The sequence below is a fragment of the Ahaetulla prasina genome, chromosome 4 (genome assembly GCF_028640845.1).
Source record: "Ahaetulla prasina isolate Xishuangbanna chromosome 4, ASM2864084v1, whole genome shotgun sequence".
Classification (NCBI taxonomy): domain Eukaryota; kingdom Metazoa; phylum Chordata; class Lepidosauria; order Squamata; family Colubridae; genus Ahaetulla; species Ahaetulla prasina.
Window position 1 is genome coordinate 40,486,723 of NC_080542.1, and position 26,758 is coordinate 40,513,480.

Genomic DNA, 26,758 nt, shown 5'->3' on the forward strand with positions numbered 1-26,758 from the left:
TCATATGTTTTATCCTCCAGTCCCCTAATCATCTTTGTTGCTCTTCTCTGCACTCTTTCTAGAGTCTCAACATCTTTTTTACATCGTGGCGACCAAAACTGGATGCAATATTCCAAGTGTGGCCTTACCAAGGCATTATAAAGTGGCACTAACACTTCACATGATCTTGATTCTATCCCTCTGTTTATGCAGCCCAGAACTGTGTTGGCTTTTTTAACAGCTGCTGCACACTGCTGGCTCATATCTAAATGGTTATCCACTAGGACTCCAAGATCCCTCTCACAGGTACTACTATTGAGCAAGGTACCACATATACGGTACTGGTGCATTTTGTTTTTTTGGCCTAAATGTAGAACCTTACTTTTTTCACTGTTGAATTTCATTTTGTTAGATAGCGCCCAATGTTCAAGTCTGTCAAGATCTTTCTGTAACTTGAGCCTATTCTATTCTATTCTATTCTATTCTATTTATGGTATAAAACTGAGCTACTTTTTGGCCTCAATTAATTAACTGTCATTAATATAACTACATAGTTAATGGATAGAAACAGTTCTTACTTTCAAGAAAGGCAAAACTCACCTAAAATTACTAAACAATTTTGAGTTTTTAGAAATGTGCAACAGCCCCACTTCAGGAATTATGAAGAGCAAGGAAAAGGAGTGAAAATATATCAAATCTGTGACATGATATTCTATTTTAAAATATCAGAAGAGAGTGAAAATCGTAATACATAGCACCAGAAAATGCATCAGCAGACTTTGAGATTTGCTAAGATTAGAACAAAAATATTTTTAAAAAGACCTGGAGAGCAATGGAAAAAAGGGAAGAAAAATCCCTAAAATATATTCATGTGAATGACATGAAATGTAGATCAGCTGAAAAGAGAGGAAGAAAAAAAAAACTAGCAATGAGGTAAGAGGAAACATGAAGGGGAGGGGGCTAAAAACAAAGGAAGGAAGTTACATACCATTAAGATTAGTGAGATAGACATAGATACACACATAAACCAATACAGATTGAAAGGTGAGAAAACTGATTAAAACCCAAAAAAAATATGTTAAAGAGCTGCATACAGAAATCAATTAAGAAATTTAAGATTTTGGGATACCTGGCTCTGAACACGTCTTTCAACACAATGCCAAAAGACAACAAAAATCAGCCATGAATAACCCAAATACTAATACAAATTTTAAAATAACATCAAAAGATAATGATGTATCATATAGTGAAAAAATTAAATATACAGTAGATCTAATTTTGCAGATTGATACCAAGGAACTGACATACATTGTTACCATTACTGGAGAAAGGTAGATCATGACTCCTAGCTAATGGAAGATCTCTGTTCCATAATTTTTAAAAGCTGTCTGTATCAGTGATTCTTAAACTGGAGGGAACCACTCTCAAGGAATAATGGGGGCATATTCTAGGGTAATGGACAATTAGTAATTGCATATTTGTGAGTTAAGGATCCAGTTTGGGACCGCTGCTGCAAAAAGACTTGCATAAAACAACTTTCTCTCTTTCGGGGAGGGAGGGGAGTAGAGGCGGATGTAGGGTCTCCTGCTTGGGCAGGGGGTTGGATTAGATGACCTTCAAGGTCCCTTCCAACTCTGTTATTCTGTTAAATGACATTATTTAAGACTGAAAAAGGGGTAATTGGATCTAACAGATCCAACAGAATCACTGATCTAAATTGATGATCATCACTACGTAACAAAATAGATACCCACACAATTTTATCATAAAGTTCCTTACTTTTTTCTCAACCTACCATAGCACAACCAATACAAACTATGAAAAAGCAATTAACAGAAGCAATTATCAGAAGCAATTAACCAACTATTACAATCGTTGTATCTTTATAGCACACAAACTAAATCCCTCTGAAGTATCTTGAATACACAAAATGTCCTAGTAGCCCTAACAGAAGAAAAAACAGGAGTCATGTATAAAATGTATATATGTATAACAGGAATCATCTATAACAAGTGTAACAGCTGCTACACCAGACAAACAAGCAGAAGACTAGCAGAGTACATCCGCAAGCACTAATCAGCGTTCAGAAGAAACTATGAAAAACACCTTAATTTCACAACATCTGGACAGCCTTAATCATAGTTTCAACTGGGAAACCATGAGAATCTTAAGTCCAAGCTAAATTCAAAAATGCTAGGGAATTTCTGGAAGCTTGGCACTTAGACAAATCAGCAATCAATTGGCATACAGAGCTAAACAACATGTTCACACCTTTCAAAAGAAACAATAAAAAAGCTAAAAGGGAAACAAAAAGGCCAGAACATTTGTGCAATCAAAATCCAGGTAATCAGGAATTAATACCAAGATTAACACCAGACAAACAATCAAGCAGTAAACAATGCGATCCGGTAGTGATCATGGCCGGTAGTTCGGCGATCTGGTAGCGATGGTGGAGCAAAGCTCTGCCCACCGGCCTGGGTGTCATTACTTCCTGGTTTTTTACTTTCTATGCATGCACAGGTTTTGCACATGCGCAGGTCCGCACTTACATGTGACGCATGCACTTCCAGACTGGTAAGGAAGGTAAGTAGATTTCACCCCTGCTCATGCTGTATTTCTACCCCTTCTCTTGGACAAGGAAAACAAGCTGTCCTGCTACTTTGCTTTCAGGAAGTGGTGCTGCATTTTCAAATGTCTCTTCCTTCACCAATAATGTACCTAGCCAACAAAACTTCTCAAATGGAATGATCTAGCTGGCTGTGCACAAGAAACATGAGAACAACTAAGAGAACAGTTGGATGACTGAGAATCTCTACAGACTTTTTGCTATACAATTTGGGATGAACACCCTTTGAATGGTGTGAGAATAGGAATGGATTTTCAGAAGAAAAAATTGCAGACTACAGGAACCAGAAGCACAACTCAGGTGACCTGGAGGACACAGATAAACCTCCAAGTACCTCAACAACCCTCTAAAAGGATGCAAATTACCAGCTGTCTGCAAGGAATATAAATCCTTCCATTCCCCACTATCTTATCAGAGCTCAAGAAGCTTCTTGGAAGAGAAGCAAATTGGAAGAAAAAAACAAGAATATCCAGTTGTCTTCTGAAAAAGCACCTTTGGGATAGCCATAACCTGGATGACTGAGAATCTCTACAGACTTATAAACTAAGAGAACGTTTCTAAATAAACAGAGCTGGAGAACCTAGGAAAGCAAAGCCTTTACTTTTCTAACAAATGATTTTTTAGTACTTTACCTTTTATCACCATCCAAACAACAGGCTACTTTGCACATTTTTTCAATCATTCTTAATTTATACATTGGCTTATAATGCCACTATCTCATAATTGGCAGAAATTGTTTAAAAAGAAAAACTGTGCAAGAGTAGCAATAATGTGTAATTCTTCGCAGCAGTTCTTACTGAAAAAATAATAAATTAGAATGCCTTTTTAAAAAGGACACTGTCTCTCCAATTATGCTTCTCTATGTATTTTTATGGTTTCTTATTTTTTTAAATTTGCACGTTTGGCTTGGCTGCTGGTTTAAGATTTTATTCCTTCAAAGAAAAAGGAAAAGAATAAAATAAAAATGTACTTTTTTCCGGTTTGCAAACCCATATGTTACAAAATATCTTGAATTATTGCATAATGAAATAATAGTCACAAATATTTACCCAATACAGAAAGAGAACGATTTGTCATATTTGTTGGCAAAAATGAAATTCAATCTGATACCTTACCCAGTACTATGTGCTAACATGCCATAAAGGCTGAGACCTATAAGGTCTCCTCAAATTTGTCACTCATTTGTGATCAATAATTGAGCAATGTAGTCTGATTTATCTTTTCCTCCTTATGAGAGTCTGTTTTATTTTCTGTAAAAGAAAAAGGACATATTAATTTTAGCAGTAGAAGCATCATCATTTGAACCCTGTATAAAATGTATGATGGGATAGGGACATTGTACAGGAAATGTTCTTACGTAGAAGCATCTTGAAATCTCACAGGCATTGACACTTTTAAGAACAGGCCACAGCATTCCTGATTTTTTCCATTTTTTATTTTTACAATTAGTTTTAAGAACCAAATTCCTCCTGCCATCAACTTCATATGATGACACTATATACAGCTTTTAAACTGTAAATAACAAACATGAATACAGAGATTATAATAATAAAGATAAAACATAAAGTGGTTTATTTTTTCATCCGATGTGCTTATTCTGACATCTAACATAATTAGATTGGCATTAGTTTCTCTCTTGGGTGCATGTATATAAACTTCACCAGGATTATAACAATGAAGAAAAGGACTGAAAAAAATACATAATTTGCCACTGCATGTGACAATAAATTGTTATAATTTCCCTAATACTTAAAATGTCATTTTAAATATGTAACTAAAAGTACAATTTATTGTTTAATGATTGGAATATGTATTGGGAATATATTGAACATAAACTAGACAGAATAGGAAAAGGGGAATTTATTTTCAGTAAGTGCCTAATAGTTGCTAAAACTATTCTTATATGTTTATAATTTACATATATTATATTACATTTTATCTTCTTCTTCTCCCCTTTTCATATTTGATTCTATAATGTATATTTGCCTTCATTAACTACAGTACTAGCTATCAGGCTGCAGAATGCTTCAGGACCAGTTTCAGACAGATGTTTTGGATTGTGCAGGACCACTACTGCAGTATTTTTCTGCAATCTTTTTAAAGCAGCCATCTTCTTCCAAGAAAAGACATAGCTGCTTTAAGGAGCTGTAGGTAGATGACTTCTTTGCATCTTCACACACTCCAGAGCACAATTTGTATTTTCTAAAAATTACATTAGTGTATAATATAGATGGCACTCACACACACACACACACACACACACACACACACACACACGGCATTTATATTATACGCCAATGTAATTTAATTATAAAGAAATTACCGTTGTAATGAATATAACAAACAAGAACAAATGTTAGAAACCAAGAAATATATTTTTTTTAAAAAAAAGAATACTATAAAGGAATTAATCTGTAGCAAGTTTCACAGATCACACTTAACCAAAATAAACTACATTATGACTTACTCTGGCGTGTATTACTGAACAGTTAGAGGCGCATCAGTAGTGATCATAAAATAATACAAAAACAGTCACTCTTGCTAGTATTGCTGAATTTCTCCAGTTGTCACTCACTAAATTAGTTCCTCTATTCATCCATTCTATTAACTCAGGATCAGCAAATGTGTGAAGGTGTGGCCAAGAAATGTGGCTAAAACTGAAACCTAAACTGCCACAAATTTTTGTGTGATCAGATTTGTCTCATACTCTAAAATGGGATTCTGCAGAGCAAAACAGGAACATAGAGCAACCCATCAGCATGGTTACATTCCTTGTCAAAAATCTGCTTAAAATTGTATTAGAGCATAACAAGCAGATAATCGAAAGGGTAAACACAACATTACTTTTCAGAATAGCTGAAAATTAAAAACTGTATTGAAGGGTAAGTGGTGGAGAAGACCATAACCCACATAATCCCCACAACCCCCTCCCCCACTCCCAAAAGACTCGAAACAGCTTGCCCTTACAGACGGCAGATCATGTCATATCAACCTGATTGACTTTTTTTAATTATGTCCCTAGTGTTTGGACGAAGGTGGTGCTATAGATTTGGATTTTAGCAAAACATTTCATACATTTCCACATCATGAGTTCATTGTACAGGCTAGGGCCTAACCCAGAGGTGAAATCCAGCAGGTTCTGACAAGTTCTGGAGAACCAGTTGCAGAAATTTTGAGCAGTTCAGAGAACCGGCAAATACCACTTCTGGGTGGTCCCAGAGTGGAGTGGGAATGGAAATTTTACAGTATCCTTTCCCTGCCATGCTCACCAAGCCTCACCACACCTACAGAATTGGTAGTAAAAGAAATTGGATTTCACCAGTGGCTTAACCACTGGGGGGTTCAGTGGATAGGAAATTGGCTCATGGATAGACTTCAGTGATTGTTAACAGGGCACTGTCTGAGCAAAGACAGTGGTGTACCACAAGGCTCAGTCCTAGGTCCTATTCTACTTGATGTATTTGTAAGTGATATAACCGAAGGATTGCTAGGTAAGGTTTTTGCTGATGACACAAAGTTCTGTAATAATAAAGGTGTGTGATATTCCTGGAAATATTCTTAACAAGGAAAATGATTTGGCATTGCTGGAAAATTGGTCAAAAATAGGGAAACTGCAGTTCAGTGTTTCTAAGTATAAGAACATACACTTGGTTAAAAAGAATCCTCTTAAAGGATGTATTGGGGATATAGTGTTAGACAGAACAACAGAAGAAAAGGATTTAAGTGTGCTCATAGCAGATGGCTGCAAAAAGAGTAAACAGTGTAGCCAGGCATCTGCGAAGACAAACAAAATTATGGGATGGATCACTAGAGGGATCACCTGCAGGAAAAAGGAGGACCTAATCCTGCTATATAGAACTTTAATGAGACCCCATTAGAATACTGTGTCCTGTTCTGGGGACCTCACTTAAAAAAAGTTATTGATTAAGGTTGAGGAAGTCCAGAATGGTGCAAGATTTGAGAGAAAAAACATATTAGGAGAGATTGGAGGAACTGAATATGTAAAATCTGGAAGAGGAAACGGAAAGGGGGTGGTAATAAAAATTAATAAAATATAATACGCTCATCTTCAGCTTCTACTGTCTTTCCATCGTAAAGATAATGGTCTCCCTTGTCCAGTTGTGTCCAATTCTAGGAAGTGGTGCTCATCTCCGTTTCGTAGCTAAGGGAGACAACTTTATCCAAAGACATTTCTATGGCCAGCATGACTATACGTCAAGGTGCACTGAACACTGTTACCTTTCTATTGAAGTGGTACCTGTTTGTGTAATTGCACTTGCATGCTAATACTTTGCCAATTTTATAATATGGCAAAAAGCAAACTTGAGCAATATTTCCAAGCAATGCTTGGGTAATAATGTCTATTTTGTGTCATACCCTGAACTTTCGGTCTTGATCAAGGAAAACTTTTATTTCCTTTATGCTATATAAATTACAGAGTTTTATCCTAGAAGTGGAGGACAAAATAAATAACCCAAGCAGACATTGTATACAAGCATTGATTGAAATATAGGTGGCCATGGATTTTTAAAGCATCTATCTCCAAGATTCCTTATCCTTGACTGGAGCGCTTGGTCAACTCTGTAGAACATTAAAATATACATAAATAAAACATGAAAACTCTGAAAATCTATAGGTATACAACTTGTAGCCAGATTCCAAACATGACTGAAGTTCTTTTATTTTATTTTTCCATTGCAGAATGACTTTTTAAGACTCCCTACAATGAGACCTCTCCTTCTGAAATTATCTTGATTGATTGATTACATCATATGATTGATTATGTGTTCTTAGTCATACAAATTTTTTCCAGTCCCCAACTTGATCCCAACAATGCACCTATTGCTACTTAACTTGAATCTACCCACTTGCTGCTAAACTTCTTTTTATTGTATTTCCCAATATTATAGACTTCTCAAGAGAACTAGGTCTTCATATGTGCCCAAATATAAACAAACTTATCCTAATAGTCCCTCTCTCTACACTTAGGGCAAGAGAAGGCAATGCTGATGAACTCTTCCTCAAGACTGAATTATTTCCTTCTTCCTAGAAATAAATCTAATTATAAAAGTAATCAAAAGTATTTTTATTTTATTTAAGACATAAGGTAAACTGCCTCATATGAATAATCATAGGGTAAACTTGTTTTCTAATACTCTTTGGTTTATTCTCTAGGGGAAAAACAATATAATCCTACAATACAAAATATCCTATATTAAAAAAATAAATAATTTTATGGTTCTACCTTTCTGCTTTTTTAAAGGAATTTACATTGATTACATAGGACAATACAGCATAAGGATAAGCGATGACATATGCTGCACTGACTGATATTGAATTAGTTATGTAGCTAAAAGCTCACTAGGTAAATATAAAGGTCCCCCTCGCACATAGGTGCTAGTCATTCCTGACACTAGGGGACAGTGCTCATCTCCGTTTCAAAGCCGAAGAGCCAGTGCTGTCCAAAGACATCTCCTTGGTCATGTGGCCAGCATGACTAAATGCCAAAGGCAGACGGAATGCTGTTATCTTCCCACTAAAGGTGGTCACTAAAGGTTTTTCTGCTTGCATTTTTTATGTGCTTTCGAACTGCTAGGTTGGCAGAAGCTGGGACAAGTAACGGGAGCTCACCCCGTTACGTGGCACTAGGGATTCGCACCACCTAATTGCCAACTTTTTGATCGACAAGCTAAGCGTCTTAGCCACTGAGTCACCATGTCCCTAAAAATCCACTACCTATGCTTATAAAAATAATGTAGTTAGAAATCTAAAGGACACTGCAAAAGAAACAAAAAAGAAAATACACACATTTATATAAGGAAACAGTATTTGTAAACTATTCACTTAAAGAGCAGGGGGAATCAACTTACCAACGAATGATTTTATCTAAGAATAGCTGCTTGAAGTATGCTGTAGATTCAAATAATTGCCAATATATGGGAATAAAAAAATCTATTTTTCATTCAATACTTGCATATAAAATCTTCAGCCATAAAGCACTGATGTAATACCAAAATACTTACTATCACGATAGGCAGAAGGAAGGAAGGAAAGAAGGAAAGAAGGAAAGAAGGAAGGAAGTCAACTATATTGTTTTAAATGCTCCAATATCTGGAACATGAGGCAGATGTTTGTACATAAGCTATTTCATACTAGGCATGAAAATATTTGTATTTTCAGTGTTGATAGGTACATCTATTTCTTTTTCCATGATGCTGAGTGTAATTTGATACTAAATCTATACTTATATTCAGTCCATAGTCTTTATGTTGGGAATGACTTTAAATTTCATACCTCATAGCTTAAACCTCTGATATGATTTTTTTTAGATTTCCTTTGTTCCCTATAATTGGTCTCACAAAGAGTTCCAGAGAATTTGAAAGCTTCCCATTTTTATTTCTTTCTGAATGTCCAATTGCATTTAAAAAATAATTTAAAGAACATAAACAGGAAGCCAGCATACTACAAAGGAAAGCATTTTATTTATGTGTCACAAAGTATTTGGACCTCACAAAAGTGGCAATGGGATGATATAAACTATCCTCGAGGGCTAGTTGGATTTCCAATAAAATGGATTTGTGACTGACTATGATCAGACTGGTAGCCATTTTGTTAATAGGCAAGTATTCCATCATGACCATTTTATATATCACATCTAATTATAATTCCAAATATGTCCCAGACTCCAAAGTTTGCCTTTCCTTGCCAGAGACTGCCCAAATAACCTTTTTCCTCATCTAAAATTACCTCACAGCATTGCAATATAATATGAAAACTGCTAAAAATAAAATAATAAGACCTGAATTAGTCAAAGAAATTAACAGTGGATGACTTTCCACAGTACTTTAGTGGCCTTTAAAGACAAATGCTCTATAGCTATATAGATATAGATTTGGAAACAGAAATAGATATAGATGTAGATATAGACATAGACATAAATATGTCTGTTTTAGAATATAGCTACAAATTTACTAAATGGAAGCAATTGTTTTTTCCCCAGAAAAATGCTATTTATCACTCTTAGAACTTGCCTAAGTGGGGATAAAATAAAAAACAAAGTAACCATATGAAGTTATAGAAATTAAAATACATATAGACCTTACAGGGTGAAAATAATAATAAAAAATAAGAGCATCAATAAATTTTATCTAAAGCTTGTATTAGCAAAGTGCATAAAATAGATTATGAGGTTATCTTTCCCTGGTTTCGAACCCATTCAAAATGTAAGAGCTTCTCATAAGCCCTTACATGTTCTTAGACCTACATACCCAAAGAATTGGGATTCCTCCATTTTGCCAGCTCCATGGATCATATCTGTACGCTTCCTTCCATGCAAAAGACCTTGGCAGGTCCAATGAATGTGGCCCTATTTATGAAACTGAACACCTGTCACGTGGACTTTTTGAATCAGACAATGCATTTTATTTGTTTAGGCTTTCAAAATAGTTAATTATCTAACTATTATCTGATAACTTTGACTCTTGGGATGGACCGGAATAAACTATCTGTAAAAACTGTTTGGAAAGCAGTGTATAAATCTTTTTACATAAACTATATGAGCAAAAATAGACAAAAATTGCAAATGAAATCATGCTCACTTTTGATTTTCTGAAAATAAATCTTGTAGGAACACTGGGAAAGTTATTATTTATTTCATTATTATTTCAGTTCAAGTTTTAAAAGAAGAATTTCTTTTAAAAAAATAAATGTATAGGCTGCTTAGTGTTGTCTCACATTGTGAAATGAGTGACATATAACTTGATGAATAAATAAAAACAATTAAGAAAGTTTATGGAGTTATGGAGTTTTTCAGTCATCCAGGTCATCCAGGCATCCCAAAGGTGCTTTTTCAACAGCCAATTGGACTTTCTGGGTTTTTTTTGAAGATGTTTCACTTATCATCCAAGAAGCTTCTTCAGCTTGAAGAAGTTTCTTGAATGACAAACCAAACATTTTCAAAGATGAACCAGAAAGTCCAGTTGCGTCTTGAAAAAGCACCTTTGGGACAATTAAGAAAGTTGTACATTGTTCAGTAGAGGCCACATCCTCTCACAATCACAGTGAAAAGAAATACAGTGATGTCAATACCTAAGTGCAACTATTTTAACTTAACAAGCAGCGGAGAATTTCAGGGGCTGAATCTGAGAAAGAATTATTTCTTCTTGAATTAGTACCTTAACTATCAAAAGGCACAAGAAAAGGCAGACAACCAAGCCTTAGATAGGCAGGAGAGAAGGCCCACCACACTTGCCCAAATGACACTGCTTTGAAATTGAAACTGACCATAACAACTTGGGGAAGAGAGAGAGGGGGGAATCTGCATGCAGATTTATTGCTTCTGGAACTGAAAGGAAAACATTCCCTTTCTCTAGCAAACATGTTCTGTTTACAGCTCAACAGGGAAAACAGGCAACAACAAAACGTAAAAGCCAGCTAAACTAACAAACCCTGAAATTTTCAGCCAACCTAAGATTTAAAAAGTTCATCGGCCCAAGAATTTATCTTGAACAAGGGTTGTATAGCAACCTATTTTCAATGCAAAAACAAATTAGTAGTTTTGAGCTTATGAAATTTAGCTCTGATAGATGCGGTTGCCTCTACGGACCGGCTAAAACGATACATGGCAGCCCAGCCCATTTGGGCCATCAAATCCAGCATTATGCCTATGGTACGTTTTAAAAAACAGCATGGAAATTTGTCACTGCATGCAGTTGGGGCTGAATAGCTTTTTCCCTCTTTCTTCAGAAAGGGGGCGCCGAGTGCGCGTTTGTAGGCGGAACACTAGGCACCTTGCCCCCAAATCGCCCTAGTCTAGCGTCACTTCTTTAGAAAGTGATTCGTCGATTTGATAAACAACATTTTTCCTGTAAGCGCTGGTGGCATGTTAGACCTTTACGTGTAGAGTCGGAGATACACAGCTGCTTTGTGAAAACTGCACCCCGTTAATTCTGTTCGTCTCAAATAACTTCCATAAGAAAACAGGGCAACCTTATCTCGTTCATAACACACGCAAGGGGTTCAACCCGTGCACGTGTCACTCAGTGGCAAGTATTTACCACCATTTGCGTATACACACAGGGAGCCAATCACGTTAAGATTACAGCTATACGTATCTTAGTGACACACACATACAAGGAAACACGGGTTAGCCGCGCGCCCGCGCGCGCGGGTTAACTGTTCCCAGGTAAACATAAAGCGCTTTGCACGTGCCTAAACTAAAATATTACTATTGGGCTAAACGGCCTTTTCGGGTTCGGCTCATAAAGGGGCATGCACATATTTTAATTTATTGAGGGGAGGGGGAAATGAAATATACACCCGTCTCCTTCGCAGGATATTTGGTTTCCACTACATGCAAGCGGCATGGTGTCCCGGGCGCGGCGCGGGTATGTTTTTCGTCGCCCTTTTCACTTCCTGCACCCACAACTCCGGTCTCTTACCTGGGCCGGCACGGCCCAGCCCGGTTCCGCAGTCAGGGTCCTCCTTTCTTTCCGGGCCTCGCTCCGTCCCACAGCCCTGCCCCCGTCACAGCCTTGGTTCCAGCCACAGCCCTTCCTGCCTCCGCGACCCGCCTCCCTCCCTCTCTCTCCCACGACCAGACCCGCCTCCGTTGCCGCCCGAAAGCGGGGGCCGGTATGACTAGCCGAAGCTCCCCTAGTCACAGCCTCTGCTGTGCTTCATACAGATAGAGAAGTGGTGGGAGTCTCTGGGCTGCTGCAAGTAACCGCCCGCCGTCCGCTTTCCATTCTTTAAGGAGCGCTGAGTGTGCCAACCTCACCCCGACCGAGAGAAACAGCTTCCCCATCAGCCCCTCTCCAAAGCGCGCCAGCCCAACTCGCACACTATACCTTCGGCCCACAAACAGTGTGCATCGACCGCGAACACATGCACTTCCCCGTCCGGAACCTTACACTCTCACATTTACTTTTGTAGCAGAGAGGGCCCCACCTCCAACCCAATGAATGTACTTTCTTTCAGCCTCGGGAGTCTTTTGAGTACAGCCCGAGATGCTGTCACAAATCCTTTGCTCTTCAGAATTGGCGTAATATGGTACGCTTAGCCCGGTGGGCTTTTTGAAGGGCCGGGTGCTGTATTCGAACCCTTCATTAGTTTTAAGTTGTTTCGTTTCGTTTCTAGTTCGGAGCTCAGGCAGTTTACCTCGATGGAATTTAGAAAATGGGCCACTTCAATAAACAAGTCAGCGTTACACAGCACTATATCACCCCAATCCTACAGTCTTCGCACTTTTTAAGTTTTTTTTCTTTGGGCTGCTGCTGTTTGGAGTAGTCTTTCTCATCCAACACACACAGCTTTCATGGGGTATGTACCAGGGCAGAAACATGGCCTCATTTTGGTCTCTGGTTTGCTCAACACACAATTTGTATTACCATTGCTAAACACAACCCTGTTTTCTGAGTTCACATGCTGTAACCTACTGAATCTCATGGTATAAGGCTGAGTTCTCACCACCACATGCTAAAACACACACACAACACACCAGAACAAAGATCTAATTTTTTAATCTCTACTTTTCTCCTTCTATATCTTTCCCTTGAAAGATCTTCCCAAAACTAATTGGTTCATGGAAATCTTTGGCACAAAAACCTTGCCATGCATAGACAGCCTGTATCTTATAGTGGAACATGTAATGACATGAGCATGTCTTTTGTTTGCAAAAGTGCTTCTAGGCAAATAATTCCTAACAGATTTAGGGCACTATTCAATCTTCTTTCTTAACAGTTTTCCATTGTGTTTGCAATGTTGTTTGTATTAAAGTACAGTAATGCCTTGAAAATATGAGCAAACTAAAGAGTTTTGTGTCCCATAGCTACATTAGAATCCTTTGTGTAAAACAGGAAAATTGGAAAAATCTTATGAGAAATAATGTTGGTCTCCCCTGTAGCAAATTTGCAAGTCTCTGAAGCTGAAAACAGAGTTCTTGAAGTTATTCAGTAATAATAGTAATAATATTGGTAAACTGTAGTACATGCTAGTAAACAGAAACAGGTTTTCTTTTATATTACACCCCTAACTCAGCTATTTTCTATCTTTTCATGTGATGTGCCTGTATAAACCTACAAAGCAATTACAATGTAGCAGTCAATATAGAATATCATTGATCAAACAGTTTATGAATTTATGAAACAGTTTTAATAAGGTAAAGTAGCCAATAACTAGAGAGGAAAAAGCTTGTAAATGCAGATTCTAGGAACATGAACAGAGAATCTGAAGTAGCTTTCAGAAATAGATAATCTGCTTGGAAATCTGTGTTTCCAAATCTCCAGGTTCCTAGATTTCCAGTGAGCTAAAATAGAAGAATCTTTGAATTAAACTTAATGAAGTTTTAATTAATTAATTTAAATTAATAAAGTTCACATATTGATGTGAATTAGGGAGGTTATGTAATGTAATGGTATGTGGGAATGACATTAGGAGACAAGTGGAAAGCTGCAAACTAGACAACTGTCAGACACACAGTAACTGAGTCTGTAGAAGGAATTTGGACATGCTAAACATCTCAGAAGGGACCCTCCCTAGTTTTTTGGACAGTAAAAGTGAAAGGCGAAGAAATGTACACTTTCAAGATTCTGTTAATGTAGCCTTACAATAAAACTAAAGCTACTTTTTCTGGTTGTGCTTCTTCTGATATCTATCTTGAAAGTCTGAAAAATCTATTCTGGGCCATTTGCTAAGCTCACATTCCATATTCAGATTCAGCTGCTGCTAGTCTGACCATTGTCTAGGTTGTGGCCCTTCCACCTGTCTTCCAAGGTCATCTGCATATACCATGACAGGTGTTTGCCTAAATCACTTGCTATACCTTTTTTTTTTTTTTTGGACTTACTTCATCTTTTTTCTCATGTCACTTTGGGAACGGATGTGACCTATTTCTGTCAATATCATCTTCCTTACCCTCTACAGCACTCCACAAGCAGGGCTTCAGGTTCAATCATTTCATGTTCAATTCATACCATGTCTCCTATTTCTAATTACAATAGTTGGGCCAGAAAGATATAATGGATGATACGAAAAACCACTTAGATCAAGGTTGAATTGCTTCTGCCAATAGCTTCTATTTTTATTTAAAAAATTCTTCCTCTTGTTATTTCAGCTTTTGATCTCTGATTACTTTCAATTGGTCAATCATCCTTATGTTAAGAGGCTGATAAAAATAAACTCATATAGCTACTTTAACTCTACACAGTGTATACTGAGGTGAAAGTAGAGCATTTCCTAAAAGCGTATGTTAAATAATACCACCAAGTGACAGCAGTTTTTCTCTTCACTGCTTCATGGCGAACAACATGGTTTAGATAGAGCTCTTTACCAGTTAATGTCAATTGCTGGTGTCTCTATAGGATGTTCGTCTCAATATACCTCCACAAATGAGTGGAAGTAATTGAGTGGCATTTAGACTGATATGGTGCAAAACTAGAAGCTGCATTATGATATGAGAGGAAGCATAACCTGGGCTTATAGATTGGTGCAACCAGTTTCATAGCCTCTACCTGTCCAGCTAACCTCATACAAGGTTAACTATCAGCGTGACTGTTCCTGTTTCTATTACAAAGGAATCAAGGGAAGCTTTTGTCCTAATCTTACACAAAGTTCTTGTTTGGAGTACCTATTGTTTTTAATAGTGTTTTTTTCTCCTGCACTCTTCTTTTTCTCAAAATATATTTACTTATATTTTATTGTTCAGTAAAAATGCCCTCTATGTTTAATATATTAAAATACTGGCAAATCAAATCATTTAATAGTATGCATGAGATGCGATAATAAATTATGTTCCTTTCTATGAAGATCTCTAGTTTAAATGAATAAAAAAAAGCCAAAGTTTTTATTTTCCATCTGTGATATGAATCAAACTTTAACCATTACTCTAACAATTTTAAGAATTATTAGGTAACCCATGTGCTCTTTTCCTTTTCCCAGTTGTGAATGCAGAGCAACGAAGCAGAAGATATACTGGTTTTACTACTTTTTCATGATGTGTTATCCCACATTGTTTACATGTTCTGTGATAAACTAATACCCCATTCTTCTATTTGTTTGTTGGTGGGTCATATTTCTATACCCCACCCCATCTCCCTCATTGGGCCTCATTGATTATCCTTAATTCAGCAGTGTCAAGTTGAAGTTTAACGCATCTAAGAGACACCAGGTAGGGAAAGTTGAGATTCTAACTAACTGTTCACTAGTATGCAAATCAAACTAGTAATACAATGAGAAACTAATGTAGTGATAAACAGTATAATAATTAGAAATGGAAACAATCTTAATGCTTTCTAAATGCAGTTGATACTGGATTATGAAAATCACACCTAGCATGTATCCGTGACATCAGTTGTCTGCTTTACCGCTCTGTGATAATAACAATAACTGCAGGATTTAATCTCGGCCAAGGTTCCTGAGGTGTCATTTTCCTGTATGTACAGCAGAGAAAAAAATATATGTAGCTCTGGGAATGTCTCTCAATATTTGCAGATTTGTTTTTTAGTTATATTGACAACATTTGTATTGCTAACTACTTCAAAACTTGTGGCAATTAAATCAAGTCATTTAAGTCAATTAAAACAAGATTTTTGAAAAAAGAGCAACATCCAAATCCATAAACACTATTGTGCTATATAACTATCACTTCACTTTGGCACCTATATTCTTAAAGCTATATAAGTCTGTCTTATCTGCTCTCCTAAAAGCCATTGGGATGTGTTCCATTTTCTCATCATCTGGTATTTATAGGCAGCGCCCATCATCTATATTGGGAAAGCAAAGGAAAGATTTTATATCCAGACTCAACTACTCAGCAGTTACCAAGACTTTGGTTCCAGTTTTTATTTTAAAAATGGTACAACCAACATGTCTACTTATGGAAGCCATAATTGGGAGTCTTCACTTATTCAGGCAGTTTCCTATGGGACTCCAGGCAGATTGGTTGGTTTGTGTAATATTATAAGGAAATTAATATTGGTAGTAAGAAGTAAATTATAAATTAAACTGTCCAGATGTCATAGCAGGAAGGAGAAGCAGATACTTTTCTCAAATGTGAACAGCTTCCTGCTTTCCACAAAGGCTGATATTAACTTCTGAAATGTCCAGATGGTTTAGCAATGTAGTTTCTAAGATTACATAAAGTTAATTAAACAATGTTACACAGTTCAAGTACTTTTTAAATCCTGTAATTCATTTATTTTTTATTGAAAAGCCCTCCACTGTGTTCCTTGATAAACTGAAAACTTATTTGATAAAATGCTTTGAATATTAAAAGGATTAAATGTATATAAAATTGTATTTTAATTATCTTTAACAAATGAATACATTTTTCAAACAACTTAATTGTTCACACTCAGACCCTTTCTAAAATGAAAGTATGACACTGGCTTTCATTTTTTCCCCCTAGCTACCAACAAAAGAAGATGGTCAGTTCTTTTTTTTTTAAAAATGTGTGGCACAATCAAAGACAGTAAAAATAATGTTTCAGAAAAGATAGTATGTCCCCAAATCTCTGATATAACTAGCAGAATTGCAAATTAAATTTCTTAATTTATTGAGATGTAGACTGAATTTTCAAGTATGCTGTACTCTTCAATAATCAGAGAAGAAAGGGTATATATTTCAGATACAGGCTTATGATCCAAAATGCCAGGACCCAAACCAAGAATGAAACGTGGCAGTTCTTCCAAGCGGAGTTCTTTATTGTTTATTCTGGCAGCACATTATTTATATATTTATTCATCCAGCAAATGCATATGCTACTCAGCTGGTGGTGTGAGATGACTGTTTATAATCACATTAACATGGTCAGAAATCAACATTTTGAGAATACATCGCCACCCTCTTTCTCCATTTTTAGCATCTTAAATCCTTGTGCTAGCAAAATGTTGTAAGGTTTATTGAGAGAATTAACCCATCCCTACTGCCAATGGCTGGCTGGGAATTCTGGGAGTTGAGGTCCATGCAATGTAAAGTTGCCAAGGTTGAGAAGCATTGGTTTAGAAGATTTATATTGTGCTGGCAAAACTTTGCAGTTAATTCTGTAATGAGGAGTCTTGCTTCTCTCCAGGTTTTTTCCTTGGTGGACCAAGAAGACAGATTAGTTTAGGAATTTTAGGTGTTCCCACAATATTCTTGACTTGGTGGAGTTACTTTAACTCTGCCAGTCTGGGCCTCATGAATACTAAATTGATCCAGTAGAGGTTAATTTACTGGTCAAATGTCCCCTTTTTGGTATTTTCACAATACTTAAAACACATTGTCTCATTTAAGCTTGTATGGGAACAGGGCTATACAGTAATTCACTGCTGGAACAATTCTGGAGCATGCCCTTCCTTTCCTAAGGAATCTTAATGCTTAAAAAATAAACAAGTATTCAAATCATTTTCAATGATTTGAAAATCTTCTGTGGAAATGATTAGCAAATGATAAGTTCTACAGAAATGATAACTTTTTGGAATACCCAGAGAATGCACAGTTTTCAGAGAAAGCTGTTTCAGAAGCAAAAAAAAAAAAAAGGGGGGGGGGAGGGCATTTCTACTTCTGAAAAAGAGAGAATGTATCAAGGGAGGCATCTTCCGGAAAGCAGTTCCCATGAATCTTGTGTGTTCTAACCAGATAGATGCAGGAAGCAACATAGACAGTGGTTGTCAATATTTCAGTTCTTTAGGTGGCCGCTTGGGAGTTTCCTGCACTTTCACTTTCCAGTCGTATATGACTCCCCACAGCCACCTTCAAGAATCTAGCATGCTCTTGTTGGAACTGAAGTTATGTAGTATTTAGCTCTGCCAACCATTCTAATTTATTCAAGACAAATTTACATAAGTATTTGATACTTGGACTATAGCCGTAATAGCTCAGGCTGTTAAGAAGCCTGTTATTAGAACACAGAGCCTGCAATTACTGCAGGTTCAAGCCCGGCCCAAGGTTGACTCAGCCTTCCATCCTTTATAAGGTAGGTAAAATGAGGACCCAGATTGTTGGGGGGGCAATAAGTTGACTTTGTAAAAAAAAATATACAAATAGAATGAGACTATTGCCTTATACACTGTAAGCCGCCCTGAGTCTTCGGAGAAGGGCGGGATATAAATGTAAACAAAACAAAAAAAAACATTTTAATTCATTCATACAACTACAGTTAATAGAATGAATAATAATAATTCTTTTTTTTTAATGGTATTTTTCCTATTGATATTTTTAAGCTTGTGATCTAATGTTTTCATTAAGTTTGGCAATAATATAACAGAAATGGTAGAAGGAAGTTAAGCTCTCACGAACAAGTTCCTCTGAATCCTACACTAGAAAGAAGTCATCAGTTGATCAACATAAACATGCATTTGACTTCATTCCATTTAACAGTGTTTAGGAAGCGATCTAGATCAGGGGTCTCCAACCTTAGGAACTTTAAGACTTGTGGTCTTCAACTCCCAGCAAAGCTGGCTGAGGAACTCTGGGAGTTGAAGTCCACAAGTCTTAAAGTTGCCAAGGTTGGAGACCCCTGATCTAGAGCTCATTGAAACAGTCCAACTGTGAGGTGACAAGACCACGAATGACCATCTGAATGGCCTCTAGGTTGAGGAAATGGTGTAACTGATACACAAGACAAATAATTGCATAGACTCTTCTGGCCACAACTGCTACCTGCTTTGTGATCAGTTGCTGCAAGTCCAAGAAGAGCCCCAAGTTGTATGCCAAACTTGAGTAGGGAAATCAGTGGTCTTGCATCATCCAAAACCAATGGTGAAAACATCCCAATGCTGGGGGTGTCCAACAGGATTATCAGTATTGAACCAAATTCTGTTTTTCCCTTTCCAGACTCAAACCTCCTCCAGACACTGAGCCAGAATATTGGAAGCTTCACCTATCATCCAAACACTGATGACACCAAACCACAAACTGATAGATGACCTCACTTGGCAGTTTCATGTAGATTTTAAACAGGAAGGGGGAAAGTGTAAAACTTGAGGCACTCCATCAATGAGAATCATGGGTATAGTTTCCCCCCACTGACCTGAAGCAACTACTGAGCAAGAAGATGACAAAACACATTGCCACAAACTCCAAAATCATAACTGGTCTAGAAAGATATCATAATTGATAGTATCAAGTATTGTCTGGGACATACCGATTGAACAGGTCCTATCTCTTTGCAGGTCCTATCTTTTCAACCAGAGAGGGGTTAGAGACTGATTTGCCTGTGATAGTGGACTGATAGTAATGTCTTCCAAATCCAGATCAATTAACCTGACACAAAGCCCAGATCTGATGTGCAATCTCCAGTGTGCACTGAGTCCTCTATTATTCAGGACAGGTCTTTGATAATCATGAAGGTCATGAACTCCTGAGACACTCCATACTCAACATCCCACCAAGGCAGCCCCCAAGAACCATCAGCTTCATGGATTCCACCACCAACCCAGCAATCTACTCTATCAGTTTAAGCAGGGATTATGCTATGTAGCACAGTAATCAGTATGGCAGAAGCAATCCCAACTGTTCTCGAAGGCTCAGCTTCAGCCAGAGAATCTTACATCTGCTGATCAGAGCCTCTGTAAGAGCTTCAGCTACTTGGGAAATCCAATTATACTCCCTCCAATGGTGATTCAGGTGATGCAAAACCTAAGTGGGCATATTTATAAGAAGGAAGCAATCCCCTCTAAGCCCACCCAGATCTCACGCAATTATGCACACCAGTTCAGGTCTTTCATCCAGAGAGATTATTGGATTAGTGTGACCAAATTGGAAAACATAAATCTGTTCATTCTCATTTCCTGCAAGATTTATGGACAATTTTATAAAGTTGCTGAATAGTCACTATTTTGTGGGTCATGAAGTTACGATTAATAAAGTATAAATAATCAATTGTGATGTTGGCATTTAAAAGGAGCTTCTAGTCAGGATCTACAGTTCAGATGAAATGTTAAGCAATCGTGTATATAGTGATCAAGCGGCATGCAGTGCAGAAAGTTAACTTATTCTCAGTCACCATGGCCCATAGCAATTTGTCTTACCATTTTGTGCAAACGTGGCTAGACATTACCAAAGGTCTCAGTTGCAAGTCCTGCTAACTTAATGTCAACAAGAGCACAGCCAAGGTGGACAGTGAACTTTGTTTTGGATGCTACAGAAGATAAGACCTCCCACTTTGGAAGAAGCAAGGACCCAGGCTTTAATTTATGCCAGGGTTCATACTGAAATGGCAAGGAATTAATTCTGATTTTGTTATGAAAATGTAAAACATCAACAATTTAAAAGAGCAAAGCTAAACTAGAACCTGACTCTGGAGATTATGGTATGTTTAATGGCAGAATTCAGCCATCAAAAATAAATGTGCAATTTTCTTAATATTAAACAAGAAAGAAAAGAACATGGCTCCAATTCTTTATTTGAAAGAGACAGTATAGTTCTGTGTTGGCGAACCTATGGAACACGTGCCAGAAGTGGCACACAGAACTATCCCATGAGAAATGCATGGCCTCACTGGCTCCTCTTATGTGTTCCTGTGCACACACGCATGCCAGTCAGCTGGCCATTGCGTGCGTGGGAGCAGCAACACCCGGAAGAGTGATATTCTGTTGTGCATGCGCAAGCCGGCACCCGAGCATCCGGGTTTACGTCATGCACATGCGCAATGGGCAGCTGTTTGTCGGGCATGTGTCTGTGCCGGAAACTAGAAGTTTGGGTGCCAGCTTGCGCATGCGCAACAGACCACCGCTCTTCCAGGTATCAGCACTCCCGTGTGCACGAAGGCCAGCAGGGCCGCGTGATCCAGGCAGGATGGTTTTACATGCCATTTCCAGCCCGTAGGCTGGCACGCAGTGAGGTAGCCATCACTGGTATTGTTTAAAAGACTAGGGACTCCATTTCTCATAGGTGCTAATGAAGTCGAATAGTGGAGCAGTAGGATAAAAGTGCCATACTTTTTATTGCTACCTTTATCAAATGGAAGTATAGAGGGCTAAGAACAAGAAATTACTGGATCTCTCTTAAAAGAAATGGGAATTGGGAATTGGAATATTGAGGGGAAATGGAAAAAACTTGCCTGGGACTAAAAGAAAGAAAAAAAGAAACTTTTCCTTCCTCTCCATATGGATGAAAGAGTGTTTAACTTGGACATTGTTCATATAAACCAAAATTTGAACTGAAATTAGTATTACAGATCAATATTGCAAATTGTACCCCTCAGTACCTCGGATGCAAAAGTAGAAATATTCTACAGTATATTCTGCATTATAGCCTTCAAAATTTGATGACTTCTGCATCATTTAATCTTATCTTCTAAAACAAATGCCAAAAGTCACTTTGACCTGTAAATATTGCTGAGAAATAAGCAATCATTATCTGAACCCAGAAATTCAAGGAATATGAATTGTTAAGAACGGTCATGTTTAGAGTCCTTGTATTGCAGAAAGCAGAAGGCCTGACCTTCCATAGAATCCATGAAACTCTATCTCACTGTTCCCAAGAGAATGCAGACAGCCAGGCAAGGTTTTTGTAGCATAGGTTACTAACAAAAAAACCCTTCTCCTTGATACTATTCACAAGTGGTTCGGATTGCTTGAGCCTGACATAAACATAATAGTACTTCATAAGCTATAGGAGCAGATTTATGGCTTCACTTCCATAGTCTCTATAGTTTTCAAGATGGTGACACATTTCTGTCTCTATTCTTCTTCTCTAGCTCTTTTGTGCTTACCTCCCTGCAGCATTCCTTGAAATCATGCTAAAATTAAAGAAAGCAAAGCAAAGCAATCTTTAGGTGGCATTGTGAACCTCATCCTATGTCTTACTGAAGATACCATTTCATATGACTAATGTTAGTACAGCACTGGGAGCCAAATGTTATATTTCTTTTCCCCACCATTTCCCAGAATGTAGTAAGAGCCAAGTCACAGGTGCTTTTATGTGCAGGAGTAGAATATGGCAAGAAAATTCAGAAAAGGTCAATTCAGAATGAACGAATGGGTAGATGAATGAATAATGTAGTATGAGAGTTGGCTGACTCCTTTAATTTCATTTCGAGGAGTTATATATATTGCAAGCTTCTTTGTTGCTTGCTAACTGTAGTGTTCTGCAGTGTAAGCAGAATAAATGGGAAGCTCTAATTACCAGACTCTTGGTACATTCTGTCCCTGTATAGTCACTAGATGGGATCATATCAAAAACACATCCCTTTTCTTTTTAGATTGACAGCTTGGGTTTGCTTGGCCTGATTCATTCTCAAAAAGGATAAATTTATTATGGAAGATTCATCAAAAATTCATAAAGAAATTTGCATGAGCCAAAAAAGAATGATGACATGGTGTGAAAATAAATAATTGTAAAGATGTGCCTAATCTAACAATAAATTGTGCAGATGAAAGATTTTTCAAATTGTTTTAATGAGGAGTCTAAGTCAAGGGTGTCAAACTCACATTATGGCAGCATCAAGTTACATATCGAGATTTTTTCCCCCTTTGCCAAAACTGGGTGTGGGCATAGCCAGCACGTGACGCATCCGGCCCATGGGCCAGGAGTTTGACAGCCCTGGTTTAAGTCATCTTGGAATTTTTCATGATTGCTCTTTCTGAGAATTCAATCAGTTCAAAACTCCTATTCAGAATTACCATCTGCATAAGTCACAGAGCAAGCAACATTCCTAATATTTACAAGATTTGGAGATCTGCCATTTTGAAAACATAAGAACATATTAAAGTACATTATTATAATGTAATTCAAGAACTATTCTGCCAGCATATGACAGAACAGAAATCGTATGAGACCAAGTTAATATTTTTTATTTTATTTATTTATTTTGTAAATCATATATAAGATAACAGGTAAAAGTATAAACATAATTTGGATACATGAAAAGAGTAAGTAAAAAAGGAACATTAGGACAGGGATAGTAGGCACGTGGGTGCACTTATGCACGCCCCTTACCTCTTAGGAATGGGGTGAGGTCAACAGTAGAGTTTAAGCTTAAAGTTTTGAGGGTTTGGGGAAGAAACTACAAAGTCAGGTAGTGCATTCCAGGCATTGACCACTCGGTTACTGAAGTCATATTTTCTGTAATCAAGTTTGGAGTGATTTACATTGAGTTTGTATCTATTATTTGCTCGTGTATTGTTGAAGCTGAAGTAGTCATTCACAGGTAGGACATTTTGGTAGATAATTTTATATACTATGCTGAGGTCAGATTGAAGTCTGCATAGTTCTAAATTGTCTAAGCCCAAAATTTGGAGTCTGGTGGCATAAGGTATTTTACTGTGAGCAGAGGAGTGAAGGACTCTTCTTGTGAAATATCTCTGGACTCTCTCGATTGTATTTATGTCTGATATGCAATGCGGGTTCCAGACAGATGAACTGTATTTAAGGATTGGTCTAGCAAATATTTTGTATGCTCTAGTTAGTAGTACAATATTACCAGAGAAGAAGCTACATAAGATTAGGTTAACAACTCTTACTGATATATTGTGGATATACTTAAGCAGGAAAATGAATGAATTTTTTTTCGCTATGGACATAAATTTTCCTCATATGGAACAGGTCAAGAGGCAATCTATCTCTGAAAGAGCACTGGGGCACATTTTTAAAAATTCTCTTCTGAGCATTTAAGTACTGCAGCAGCCATGCTGAGGAGAGCGGTAACTCACCTCAGGGCATTATGGCTGGCATTCCTATGATAAATCTCTATGATTTTCCTATGAGGATTTGGACTGAAGAGATGCTTTTACCTCACGTTTCCTTGTGAAAAGCAAATAGGTTGGTGGCTTTTCAGCCGCTCTATGGGGTGAGTGGTCTATTTGATGCTGGCAAGAGGAAGAAGTCAATTCCTCCTATCCACTCACCCCATTCCTCCTGTCATCCATGGGTGGCGAGAGAAGTCAGAGACAGCACTTTTGTCTCAGCGGCAGAGCCCTGAGTTTCCTATTGCCAAATAGTGAATGATTCTCAAAGTCAGTGCCTTAAACCTACTTTGGAACTATTTGCCACAGACTGGTTGCTCAGCATGGCTTGTTCTGGTAGGGGCTGAAAAGCACCACTAATGAAAGTAAGAAAATATGATCAGAAGCTGGTTTTGCAGTGTGCCAGGGCTTGAGAAATAATTAATGGGGAAGCAGATATGCAAATGATCCCTAAATATACCAGTTTTCCCTTAGTAACAATTTCTATCATCCCCAGCCAACCTAATTGTTTTCAATATCAAGTCAAGAAAAGATGTATCACATGTGTGTTTTCCATTCTGCTTTTCACTTCAATAGACATTCATTCAGTTTCTTACCCCCTCAGTTAGCTTCTATGGTTGCCAAGGTAACCTTTGCTATCCCTTTTCTCACACTATGTAAAATGATGCTCATTTTCCTAACTGTGTACCAGTAAATACTATCCCAACAGGAAGAAAGAAGGAGAGTGGTGGTCATTAGCTATGAGTCATCCAAGATTCAACAGAAATAGAAAAGACAACTTTCAACACATCATGGCACGAAAGGTTCACAAGAATCCTGATGGAGGAGCTCAAAAATGTGATCTGGTTTCATCAATGATTGATACCACCTCAATGACCACAAACACAATGCCATAATTCAGGCACTATTCTGACTCTGTCTAATTGGGATTTGCATTTGTAGAACTGAGATTCACCTATAGATGTACAAGCTTAATTAGATACTTATATGAGACTAATTCACTTGTAGAAAGTCAGGTTGACTTATGGTTAAATTGCCAGGCTAGAAACTAACAACTGAGAGTTCTACTTCTGCCTTAAGAACAAAGTTGGGTGAACTTGGACCAATCTTTCTTTCTCTTAGCCCTAGGAAGAAAGCAATGGCAAATCACTTCTAATAATGTTGCCAAGAAAACTTTATGAAGTATGAAAATTTCTCCACAGCCTTAGCCATGGACATTGTAGGCGTTTTGCTACAATCTAATAAAAGCAAAGACTATATCCTAGTTGTTGATGATTATGCAATTCAGTATCCTGAAGCAGTTCCATTAAGGAATGTGACAGCCAAAGAATAGCACAGGTGTTAGCCATTTTCTAGGCAGCCTTCCTTCTCAACGGGTTAAATAAAAGCCCTTCTCCATTGTCTTGAAATGGACAAAATGGATATAATACCTGTTAAATACAATAAGAGATGGTTAACAGAGGGATTTGAAGATTTAGTTTAGTTTATGTTTAGCTCAACCTCAGCCAGGTTGAATCCTACATGTTAAATGTTAAATTTAACTGACCACTTTTTCCTCTTTTTTTTGTACACTATTCTTTTTTCTTTTTGTTGTTGTTAGGGTTGAATATATGCTTTTCTTTTCTTTTGTTTCATTTTGTTTGTTTTACTGTTTTGTATTTTACTTTCTATGAGGCCGCCTCCGACAGGACCTGTGTTTAACTCATAGAATCATCTAATGCAACGTCCTTCCTGTTGAAGACTACTTCAGTTTCAATCACAACAATACAAGAGCAAACAACAGATTTGAACTTAATGTTAACCGCTTCAATCTTGATTGCAGAAAATATGACTTCAGTAACAGAGTTATTAATGCTTGGAACACACTACCTGACTCAGTGGTCTCTTCCCAAAATCCCCAAAACTTCAACCAAAAACTGTCTACTATTGACCTCACCCCATTCCTAAGAGGTCTATAAGGGGCGTGCATAAGAGCACAAACGTGCCTACCATTCCTGTCCTATTGTTTCCTTTCGTTATATCCAATTTATATAGTTATTACATGCTTATATTCATATATATGCTTATATGTTATATAGTTGTTTCATGCTTATGCTTATGTATGCTGTTATGACAAATAAAATAAAATAAAAATAAAAATAAAAAAACCCAATAAATTTAGCAATGGCCTCTCAAGGCCTTCATCCCCCCACCCCAAAAAACCCACTCCAAAATAAAATAGTACTGTACACTATTGGAATATTCTAGGATGGTGACGGGAGGCAGCATCACAAAAGACTATGTACTAAACAAAATGTATTTGTATGTGCAACAAATGCAAAGCTTAATCTTATAAGACAAAATCATACATTAAACCAACAAGAAACTGATACATAACATTCTTATTTTTAAGTATTGTAACCATCCAACTGGTGTATCTCTTTTCATGGACAAGATCCAACAGCCATTGCTGAATAAGCTTATACCTTTTGGCCTTCTGTACTTGTGA

General features: G+C 37.4%; 1 protein-coding gene across 1 annotated transcript in view; it reads right to left on the bottom strand.

The window, feature by feature from the left end:
• Nucleotides 1-12,193, bottom strand: part of LOC131198341 (signal transducer and activator of transcription 5B) — a 47,163-nt gene extending 34,970 nt beyond the window's left edge. Inside the window, exon 1 of the mRNA XM_058182866.1 lies at nt 12,046-12,193. The gene's annotated coding sequence lies outside the window, so the exon portion shown is untranslated. The remainder of the gene's footprint in view (nt 1-12,045) is intronic.
• Nucleotides 12,194-26,758: the final 14,565 nt, after the last annotated feature.